General features: G+C 38.1%; 1 long non-coding RNA gene across 1 annotated transcript; it reads left to right on the forward strand.

Annotated features, from left to right (window-relative positions):
- On the forward strand, positions 1-4,203 carry LOC139188814 (uncharacterized). The gene is made up of 2 exons (XR_011572121.1): positions 1-2,316; positions 2,914-4,203. It is a non-coding gene; the product is annotated as an uncharacterized lncRNA (long non-coding RNA).
- The last annotated feature ends 7,451 nt before the right edge of the window (positions 4,204-11,654 follow it).

Consider the following 11,654-nt stretch of genomic DNA (forward strand, 5'->3'; position numbering starts at 1 on the left):
GATGGATTCCTAGTTGAAGTTGGATTCCTAGAAGATTGAAGTATCCTACTCAAACAAGGTTTCCTACTTGAAGAAGGGAAGTTGAAGCCAAAGAATCAGCTCAAGTGAAGAAACCTTATCCAAAACATTATCCAAACCCTATCCTATCCAATCCTATCCTATCTTATCCTAATCCTAATCCACCTATATTTCAGCTACTTGGGAGGATTCCTAGCTATATTAGGATGCTTAAAACCTGATTTCTATAAGCCTTATCCCTTCCTACAAAGGTGCCACACCTTATCCCTTGTTTTTCTAGAAATCAGCCACAAAACAACCTTTCTAGAAGGCCTTATCCCTTGTCCTACAAAAGTGACGCCCCAAACCTTTCTAGAACTTCTAGAAACCTGATTATTCCTTTCCCCCTTGGTTTCTAAAAGCCTTAACCTTTTCCTTCAAGGATTGTGTGTTATTATCCTATACAAATTAGGCCTTTAAATCCTTTTCCTTTGCTACATAGGGGCTGCGAATTTCAGCCTATAAATACCATCCTTTGCTGCACCATTTAGTCACCATCCTCTACCATATTTTCACTATTCCATTCACCCAAACATACCTTGTGTGCCGTGAGTTTGCAAGGAGAAGAAGGAAGACAACTTGGAGCCGTGCATGCCATTCAAGGAGCTTGGATTGTGGAGCGTTTCTAGGTGTTTTCTATCTTTGTTTTAATGTTTAAATTTATTTATCTTTGTTTATTTGCGAGTATGAGGAACTAAACCCCCCTTGGCTAGGGGGGGATTCGAAACCATGATTATGCTTGCTATATGATTTGATTACTTCTAATTGCGTTTCATAAGTTGTGAATTCAATTTACTTATCTACAAGAATTAAAACTGATTTGTGTATGTTGGTTGAGGGTCGACACTTAATTTGCATGCATGAATTTGATGCTAGGATATAAGGGAGTTTCACCTAATCGTTATGAACTTATATTCACAAGTAGTAAAGGTTGATGATCTCAATCGCGTTAAGTAAATTCTTGGCATAAGTTTCATGCAATCATAGTAACAAGTGCTTTGTCAATGCTTATGATTTTCATAGAACTTAATGATTCTTGCTTGTATCTCTATTATGCAATCATGTAGGGGACTTGTGGGGAATGCATTGGGTTGTCGTATGCAATCATCCAATTCAATAACATTAGGAAAATCTGAAGGTTAATTTAAGCGGACCTAATTAACTTGGGGCGTTGGGAATTCGTGGTTTATTGAAAAGCAATTAGAGATCGTTTTATATGCAAGTGTGACATGTGTGGAGATGAACCCCTTAGCTAGCCTTCCATCCATCCATTTAAACCAAATTCGTTTTAGAGTCTTTTCAATTTACAAAGTTTTGTTTTGTTTTCAAAATTCGTCCAAAATCAATCCCCCTTTAGTTTTAAGTGTCATATTAGTTAGAAACCCATTTAGTTTGTGTTTTTAGGTGTCTTGAGTCAAGTTTAAACCAATTTTCGTCCAAATTCTTCCCTAGTGTCCAAAACTGCCCAGAAAGTGGTTTTAAGGCAGTTTTGAGTGTTTATTTGCTGTTTTGAGTCTTTTGGTTTGTTTTAGTGTTTTAAAGTTTAGTTTTACATTCTTTGAGTCTAGTTAGTGTTTTAAACTTGTTTTTACGTTTTTGAGTCAAGTCCAAGTGATTTTGCAATCCCTCCTAATCCCCGGCCTAGAACGATCCCTACTTACATACTTGCTACAATTGATAAAAAGAGGGTTAATTTGAGTGTCAACATAATTTTCACATCAAATTTTGGCGCCGTTGCCGGGGATTAGCAAAGTTGCTAATCCCTTGGATTGTTTTATTTCAATTTGTTTTAATTGAGTCCAGATTTTTACTTTGTTTTTGTTTCTTGTTTTTAGGTACTAGTTTATGACTCGGAGCTCTCATCCGGTTCGTGAACACATCTTGGACTTTGACGACGATTTTGAACGAGAGTTGAGACGAAAGAGGAAGAATCCAGAACCTAGTGAATCAAGTTCAAATTCGGAAACCGAAGTTGAGATTGAGGAAGAGGAACCCACGGCACAGGTGGGTGAAGTGGAGACAGTCATGGCACAAGACAATCGTACAATGCCGCACCTCTATGTATTCAATATCCGGCGGCTGCCCAAGGAAAGACCGAGGAATTCGAGTTAAAGTCAAGTTTGCTACACCATATTCCAAAGTACCATGGGTTGTCCATGGAGGATCCTAACAAGCACTTGAAAGAGTTCGAGGTGGTGTGTTCAAGCATGACTCCAATCAATGTCGACGGGAGTATATTGAAGATGAAGTTTGAATTTGGTATGAGCATATGGTGTCACTGGTTCTCGCATCTAAGTAGTAGCATCCATTCATGAGATCATATCTAAACATGCTTCTTAACTCTAGAAATTGCGTTCTTTGTGAAACATATATGTGAGCATTCGTTTTCATATCTACATCAATCTTCTCACATATGACTAGTGTAGGGTGTGGAGTTAGAAAATCTGAGTGAAAATAGAGTGCATATCTTGTAAGGAATTGAGGGAATTCTCTAAGGCATGTTACTACATTCAAAGCATTGTTTTAATTGATTACTTGTGAACTAGTAAGTGGTGGCTTTAATTAAGTATGTGCTTGTGTAAAGATGACTGAAATCTGTGGGGATAACAATCTTTAACATGTCATGTGCATTGGAAATCCCTGAGGCAAATGTTGGAAGGTTTAGGTTTTGTTTTGGTTAGTTTGTTTCGTTTTGTTTCCTTTCTTTTGTTTGTTTTGCTCGAGGACTAGCAAAAGCTAAGTGTGGGGGAATTTGATAGGAGCATATTTATGCGCCTTAGTTAGCTAGTTCTTATGCATTTCCATGGTGTTTTCTTAGTTAAAGTAGTCTTTTAAGCTAGTTTTATGTGTTTTCAGGTTTTAAGGCCAAAGGATGCAAGAAGATGCAATTTGGAGCTTTTTGGAGCAAAATTGGGCTTGGAATGATTATCACATAATTGGAGCCAAGGTTTGGACGAATTTGAAGACTTGAAGATGATGATTCCTACTTGAACAAGGTTTCCTAGTTGAAGTAGGAAAGTGCTTACATGAAGGAGGATTCCTAATCGAGGAAGGATTCCTAATCGACGAAGGATTCCTAATCAACGAAGGATTCCTAATTGAAGATGGATTCCTAATCACAAGAGGATTCCTAATTGAAGATGGATTCCTAATCACATGAGGATTCCTAGAAGAACAAGGATTCCTCCTCCAACAAGGATTCCTACTTGAAGTAGGAAAGTTAAGCCAAGGTTTCCTACTTTGGTTTGATTTTTCCTAATTGTCCCTAAAAGTTCCAGCAATTATGAAGACTTTCTAAGCATTCTAGGACACAAAACAAAAGCCTAGAACCCTTTTGAACCCTTGCCGCACCCCCCTTTGCATTTCCTCTTCCTTATTTCCTGTTTTTATGCTTTAAAACACCTTCCTTTTGTGTTTTAAACCCTAGCCGAATTTCCCTTGCCCTTTCCTTTAATTTTCTGATTTATTTCCTAATTCTAGAATCCTTAGACTTAATTTCTGATTACCTAATTAGCCTAGGGTTTTTAATTTCCTAATCCCTTTAAATAAACATGTTTGTGCAGCCACAAAGAGAGCCATTCATCCAGAAAATAATCCTTCACGCCAGAAACCATTCTCCATCTTCAACAGCCCCATTCCTTCACCATTCACCCAAATTTCTGCCACAAAACCACCCTAGCCTCACCACCCATCAACCCTAAACACTTCCATACATCCTCCATCCATTCTACATCATTCAAATACCCAAGAATCTGCCCATTCAGTCCCATTCACGCCAGAAACATCACCACTCTCTCTGCCGCACCTATCCTTCACCATTCACCAAATTTTCTGACCAAAAACCACCCTAGCCGTCCCATACACCTATCCCAGTCATAAACCCATCGTTCTACACCATTCATAACCCCCAAAACTCACCCATTCGTGTGCAGCAGCAAGGAGAAAGAAGGAAGGACTCTTGGATGCTTAAGCTTCATCGTTGGTGCATTCTAGGTGTAATTCGTTTTATGCTTTCAATGTTTAATTTCTTTTCCTTTCGTTTTGCTACGAACATGAGTGGCTAAACCCCTATTGGTTAGGGGTAATTTCGAAGCCATGACTATGTATGCAAGTTGATTTAATAAATTCCAGTTATGAGTTCTTGAATCGTGAATGCAATTGGCTTAACTGTGCGAGTAATAACTTATTTGTGTTTGTTAATTAGGGGTCGACACTTAATTGGCTTGCATGAATATGTTGCTAGAATATAAGGTTGTTTCACATAATCGTCACACACTTATTTTCATATGTAGTGAAGGTCGCTAGTCACGATCGCGTTAAGTTCAATTCCTAACATGAGTGACATGATGTCATAGTTGCAAGTGCTTTGTCAATGCTTATAGTTTTCATTGAACGTAATGATCTTTTATTGTATCTTTATTATGATGTCATGTAGGGAACTTTTGAGGAATGCTTTGGGTTGTCGAATGATGTCATCCAATCCAATAACACAAGGAAAACTTGAGAATTAACTAGTGATGTCACGGTTAATTTGGGGCATTGTCATTCATAATTCAACGAAGGAATAACTGGAAATTGAGTCGTTTGCATACTTGTCATGTGTGGAGAAAGAGCCCCTAACTAGCCTTCTACCCATCTATTTCACAAAAATCGTTTTTACAATCTGCCCTATTTCCAATCTGTTTTCTTTATTTTAATTTTCGTCAAAACAAAATCCCCCTTTATTTTAGAGTCTTAGATTAGTTAGAAAGTGTGTTAGTTTATGTTTTCTAGTGTTTTGAGTCAAGTTATAACATAAATTCGTCCAAATTTGTGTTAGTACTCAAAACTGCCCAGATTGTGCTTCTAAGGCAGTTTTGAGTGTTTATTTGCTGTTTTGGTTCCTTTGCCTTGTTTTGGTGTTTTAACTTTTAATTTTACGTTCTTTGAGTCTAGTTTAGTGTTTTAACTTTGTTTTTACATCATTGAGTCAGTTTTCAAGTGTTTAGCAATCCCTCCTAATCCCCGGTTTAGAACGATCCCTACTTACATCTTTGCTACAATTTGACAAAAAGAGGGTTTAATTTGTGTGCTTATCTATTTCGCATCAACCTTATCCAAAACATTATCCAAACCCTATCCTATCCAATCCTATCCTATCTTATCCTAATCCTAATCCACCTATATTTCAGCTACTTGGGAGGATTCCTAGCTATGTTACGATGCTTAAAACCTGATTTCTATAAGCCTTATCCCTTCCTACAAAGGTGCCACACCTTATCCCTTGTTTTTCTAGAAATCAGCCACAAAACAACCTTTCTAGAAGGCCTTATCCCTTGTCCTACAAAAGTGACGCCCCAAACCTTTCTAGAACTTCTAGAAACCTGATTATTCCTTTCCCCCTTGGTTTCTAAAAGCCTTAACCTTTTCCTTCAAGGATTGTGTGTTATTATCCTATACAAATTAGGCCTTTAAATCCTTTTCCTTTGCTACATAGGGGCTGCGAATTTCAGCCTATAAATACCATCCTTTGCTGCACCATTTAGTCACCATCCTCTACCATATTTTCACTATTCCATTCACCCAAACATACCTTGTGTGCCGTGAGTTTGCAAGGAGAAGAAGGAAGACAACTTGGAGCCGTGCATGCCATTCAAGGAGCTTGGATTGTGGAGCGTTTCTAGGTGTTTTCTATCTTTGTTTTAATGTTTAAATTTATTTATCTTTGTTTATTTGCGAGTATGAGGAACTAAACCCCCCTTGGCTAGGGGGGGATTCGAAACCATGATTATGCTTGCTATATGATTTGATTACTTCTAATTGCGTTTCATAAGTTGTGAATTCAATTTACTTATCTACAAGAATTAAAACTGATTTGTGTATGTTGGTTGAGGGTCGACACTTAATTTGCATGCATGAATTTGATGCTAGGATATAAGGGAGTTTCACCTAATCGTTATGAACTTATATTCACAAGTAGTGAAGGTTGATGATCTCAATCGCGTTAAGTAAATTCTTGGCATAAGTTTCATGCAATCATAGTAACAAGTGCTTCGTCAATGCTGATGATTTTCATAGAACTTAATGATTTTTGCTTGTATCTCTATTATGCAATCATGTAGGGGACTTGTGGGGAATGCTTTGGGTTGTCGTATGCAATCATCCAATTCAATAACATTAGAAAAATCTGAAGGTTAATTTAAGCGGACCTAATTAACTTGGGGCGTTGGGAATTCGTGGTTTATTGAAAAGCAATTAGAGATCGTTTTATATGCAAGTGTGACATGTGTGGAGATGAACCCCTTAGCTAGCCTTCCATCCATCCATTTAAACCAAATTCGTTTTAGAGTCTTTTCAATTTACAAAGTTTTGTTTTGTTTTCAAAATTCGTCCAAAATCAATCCCCCTTTAGTTTTAAGTGTCATATTAGTTAGAAACCCATTTAGTTTGTGTTTTTAGGTGTCTTGAGTCAAGTTTAAACCAATTTTCGTCCAAATTCTTCCCTAGTGTCCAAAACTGCCCAGAAAGTGGTTTTAAGGCAGTTTTGAGTGTTTATTTGCTGTTTTGAGTCCTTTGGTTTGTTTTAGTGTTTTAAAGTTTAGTTTTACATTCTTTGAGTCTAGTTAGTGTTTTAAACTTGTTTTTACGTTTTTGAGTCAAGTCCAAGTGATTTTGCAATCCCTCCTAATCCCCGGCCTAGAACGATCCCTACTTACATACTTGCTACAATTGATAAAAAGAGGGTTAATTTGAGTGTCAACATAATTTTCACATCACATATCGTAAGCATAAACATGTATTTCGAATCCCCCCCTAGCCAAGGGGGGGTTTAGTTCCTCATACGCACAACACAAAGAGAATTGAATTTAAACATTGAAATCAAAGGAAAGGAAACACCTAGAAATTCCAGCGACGCGAACTTGAATTGCATGAATCTTCCGAGCTTCCTTCTTCCCCTCCTTGGTGCGGCAAGGACTTTGGACAGGTTCTTTGGGGTTATGGATGGTGTAGAATGGATGGAGGATGTGTGATGGTGTTTAGGGTTGATGGGTGGTGCGGCTAGGGTTGTTTTTGGGCAGAAAATATGGCATATGGTGGTGGAAGGGTGCGGCAAAGAGCAAGGAATGATTTCTGGCGTGAATTGTGAATTGTGGTGAGTGGTGATCTGATTTAGGGGTTAATAGGAGTATATATAGGCACTTAAAACCCTAGGGTAATCAGATATGGACTTGGATAACCCAAATCCACAAGGAAATAGGTCTAAACAATCAGATTTTGCAAGGGAAAAGGGGTCCTAGGTGCGGCTGGATAGGGATAAGGTGGATAAGGCTTCTAGAAAGCCTTGCAAGGCAAGGAAATCAGATTTCTAGAAGCTAGGGTGCGGCACCAATGTAGGGATTAGGGATAGGGTTTCTAGAAAGCCCCAAAACTGATAGGAAATGTAGGAAACTCACGGCAAGGAGGGGAACACTCTAGAAACTTCTCATTTGTGTTCTACAACACTTAGGAGTCCTTCTAGCATTAGGAAAACATGTCTCAATCCTCCCTTGACTTGGAATTCTTCTCCTTCTTCATCTTGGATTCCTTTTCCTTCTTGGACTTGGAAAACTTCTTTGTTGCTGAAACTTGATGCCATTTGGATTTAACTTTCCTACTTCAAGTAGGAAACCTTGTTTGAGTAGGAATCTTCATCTTCTAGGAATCCCAATTTCACTAGGAAACCTATTTCAACTAGGAATCCTAATTCAACTAGGATTCCATCTTCACTTTGGCGCTTTCCTACTTCGACTAGGAAACATCATCTTCAAATCTTCAATTTCGTCCATCCTCTTGGCTCCAAGCATATGATGTCCATTCCAAGCTCTAAATTGCTCCAAAAGGCTCCAAAATGCATCCTTTTTCATATTTTGCCCTTAGAACCTGAAAACACATAAAACTCGCTTAAAAGACTACTTTACTAAGCAAAAACACTATAAATGTACAAGAACAAGCTAAACTAAGGCGCATAAATATGCTCCTATCAACCGTGTGTTTTGTGTGTCTTTTACTAGTTTTCTGATTTTGTTTTGTTTTCTTTGTTTAGGTACTAGTTTATGACTCAGGGTACCCATCCGGTTCGTGAACATATCTTGGATTTTAATGACGATTTTGAACGAGATTTGAGAAGAAGAAAGAGGAGGCATCCGGAACCTAGTGAACCTAGTTCAGGTTCAGAGGCCGAATCTGAATTTGAAGAAGAAGTCATGGCAGTGGACAACCGTACAATTGATAAAAAGAGGGTTTAATTTGAGTGCTAGTTAATCTTCACATCAAATTTTGGCGCCGTTGCCGGGGATTAGCAACTTTGCTAATCCCTTGGATTGTTATTTTCGTTTTTTCTTATTAGATCAGATTCTTATGTTGTTTTGTTTCTTGTTTTAGGTACTTGTTTATGACTCGGAGTTCTAATCCGGTTCACGAACATATTTTAGACTTTGACGACGATTTTGAGCGTGAGTTGAGACGAAAGAGGAAGAACCCGGAACCTAGTGAATCAAGTGCAAGTTCCGAGTCCGTTTCTGAATTTGAGGAGGAAGTGGAAGACATGGCAGCGGACAACCGAACGATCAAGGAGCTTTCCGCTTCGGGATTGGATAATGCCGCACCTCTATGTATCCAATACCCTAGGGCGGCTCCGGACAAAACTGCCGAGTTCGAATTGAAGTCAAGCTTGTTACATCACATTCCGAAGTACCATGGGCTGTCCATGGAAGATCCGAACAAGCACTTCAAGGAGTTTGAAGTCGTTTGCTCAAGCATTGATGCGAAATAGATAAGCACACAAATTAAACCCTCTTTTTGTCAAATTGTAGTAAAGATGTAAGTAGGGATCGTTCTAAACCGGGGATTAGGAGGGATTGCTAAACACTTGGAAACTGACTTAAGAACATAAAAACAAAGTTTAAAACACTAGACTAGACTCAAAGAATGCAAAACTAAAGGTTAAAACACTTAAACAAACCTAAAACTCAAAACAGCAACCTAATGACTCAAAACTGCCTAAAAACCACTTTCTGGGCAGTTTTGAGAACCTAACAAGAACTTGGACGAATTTGGGTGAAAACTTGAATCAAAACACTTAGAAACACAAATCAAAACATATTCTAACTAATCTAAGACTTCAAAATAAAAGGGGATTTGTTTTGGACGAAAATTGAAAACAAAACAGAAACTTTAAAACAAAACAGATTGTAAAACGTTTTTGGATGAAAAGGATGGATAAAAGGCTAGTTAGGAGGTTCTTCTCCACACATGTCACACTTGCAAACAAAACGATTTTCAGTTGTTCTTCCAATAAATTATGAATACTCAACGCCCCAAATTAACCGTGAATTGCACTAATTAACCCTCAGTTTTTCCACAAGTTATTGAGTTGGATGATTGCATACGACAACCCAAAACATTCCCTACAAGTTCCCTACATGAATTGCATAATAGAGATACAAGCAAGAATCATTAAGTTCTATGAAAAACATAAGCATTGACGAAGCCTTTGTTACTATGAATTGCATGAAACTTATGCCAAGAATTCATTCAACGCGATCGGTTTCAAGCGACCTTCACTACTTGTGATTATAAGATTGTAACTATTAGGTGAAACTCCCTCATAATCTAGCATCATATTCATGCATGGAAACTAAGCGTGCACTCTCAATCAACATACACAAATAAGTTATCAATCAAATAGATGAACGAATTGAATTCACAACTTATGAAACAACAACTAAATGTAATCAAATCATATTGCAAGCATGTACATGGTTTCGAATTCCCCCCTAACCAAGGGGGGTTTAGTTCCTCATACTCACAACACAAAGTTTATTGAATTGAAACATCGAAGACATAAGAAAGATTACACCTAAAACGCCCAACAATTCCACTTTGAATTTCTGCACGTCAAGCTCCTCTTTCTTCTTCTCCTTGCTGCGGCAGAGAGGGTTTAGGGGATTTTTGGATGTGATTTTGGTTTTGGAAGGGAGTTAGGATGGTATGGTGGTGCGGCAAGGGGTATGGGTGGTGTATGGAGGTGTAGAATGGTGGCTGGAGTAAAGGAATGGCTGCGGCAAGGAGTGGGAAGTGGCTGGTTGGTGAATGAAAGCTGCGGCCAGGTGGGGAAAATTATTTAGACGAATTTCTGAAGTATGGAGAGGGTGATATTTGCGGCCTAAGGGTTTAATGAATATATAAAGGCACTTAAAAACCCTAGCAAATCAGATTAGGGTTTCTAGAAACCCAAATCCACCAGAAAATGGGCTAAAACGATCAGAATTTTAGTAGGAAAAGGGCCTAGGGTGCGGCAAGTTCAATGGGCTAGGGTTAGGGCTTCTAGAATGCCTTGCAAGGCAAGGGGTCCAAATCTGAAAAGGATTGGGCTTATGGTGCGGCAATGTCCAAGAATGTAAGGATGGGTCATCTAGAAGCCCAAAGCCAAGAATAGAAACTCTCACAAATGGAAACCTCCAAGAATAGAAACTTCCAACTTTAGAAACTTTGGGTTCTAATTCTGAATTCTTTGTTCTTCACTTTCTTTTCTTCAGTTCTTAAGCTCCCTTTGACCTTCAACTCGTCCATTCCTTGTGCTCCATAAGTAAAAACGCCATTTTAGCTCAATTATGCTCCATTTTGCACTTCCTTGCATACTTTGCCTCTAAAACTTGAAAACACATAAAACTAGCTTAAAAGACTACGTTAACTAAGAAAACACCATGGAAATGCATAAGAACTAGCTAACTAAGGCGCATAAATATGCTCCTATCAAATTCCCCCACACTTAGCTTTTGCTAGTCCTCGAGCAAAACAAACAAAAGGAAGGAAACAAAACGAAACAAATTAACCAAAACAAACCTAAACCTTCCAACGTTTGCCTCAGGGATTTCCAATGCACATGACATGTTAAAGATTGTTATCCCCACAGATTTGAGTCGTCTTTACACAAGCACGTACTTAATTAAAGCCACTACTTACTAGTTCACAAGTAATCAATTAAAACAATGCTTTGAATGTAGTAACATGCCTTAGAGAATTCCCTCAATTCCTTACAAGATATACACTCTATTTTTACTCAGATTTTCTAACTACACACCCTACACTAGTCATATGTGAGAAGATTGATGTAGATATGAAAACGAATGCTCACATATATGTATCACAAAGAACGTAATTTCTAGAGTTAAGAAGCATGTTTAGATATGATCTCATGAATGGAATGCTACTACTTAGATGCGAGAACCAGTGACACCATATGCTCATACCAAATTCAAACTCCACAAATTGAAATACACAACACTCAAGATAGAAGTTAAGGGTTGTAACGGGGCTTGGGGTGTTGGTTAACAAGGAAAGGATAGGGAAAACAAACGTTCTTCAAGCAATAGTAAGCAAAGCAATGAAATTGAGACTTAGAATTCACTTAAATTGCTGAAATTAACTTTAAAACACAAGGGGAAGACTTAAACAACTCCTTAGGGCCGAATTCATTGTTTTGGACCCTTACTTCAACAAACAATACTTTGGAACTCTTTTTCTCAACTTTTCAACTCTTTTTTTCAAACTTTTCATACTTTTTTCTTCAATTTTTC

This window comes from Malus domestica, chromosome 10, assembly GCF_042453785.1.
Source record: "Malus domestica chromosome 10, GDT2T_hap1".
NCBI lineage: Eukaryota > Viridiplantae > Streptophyta > Magnoliopsida > Rosales > Rosaceae > Malus > Malus domestica.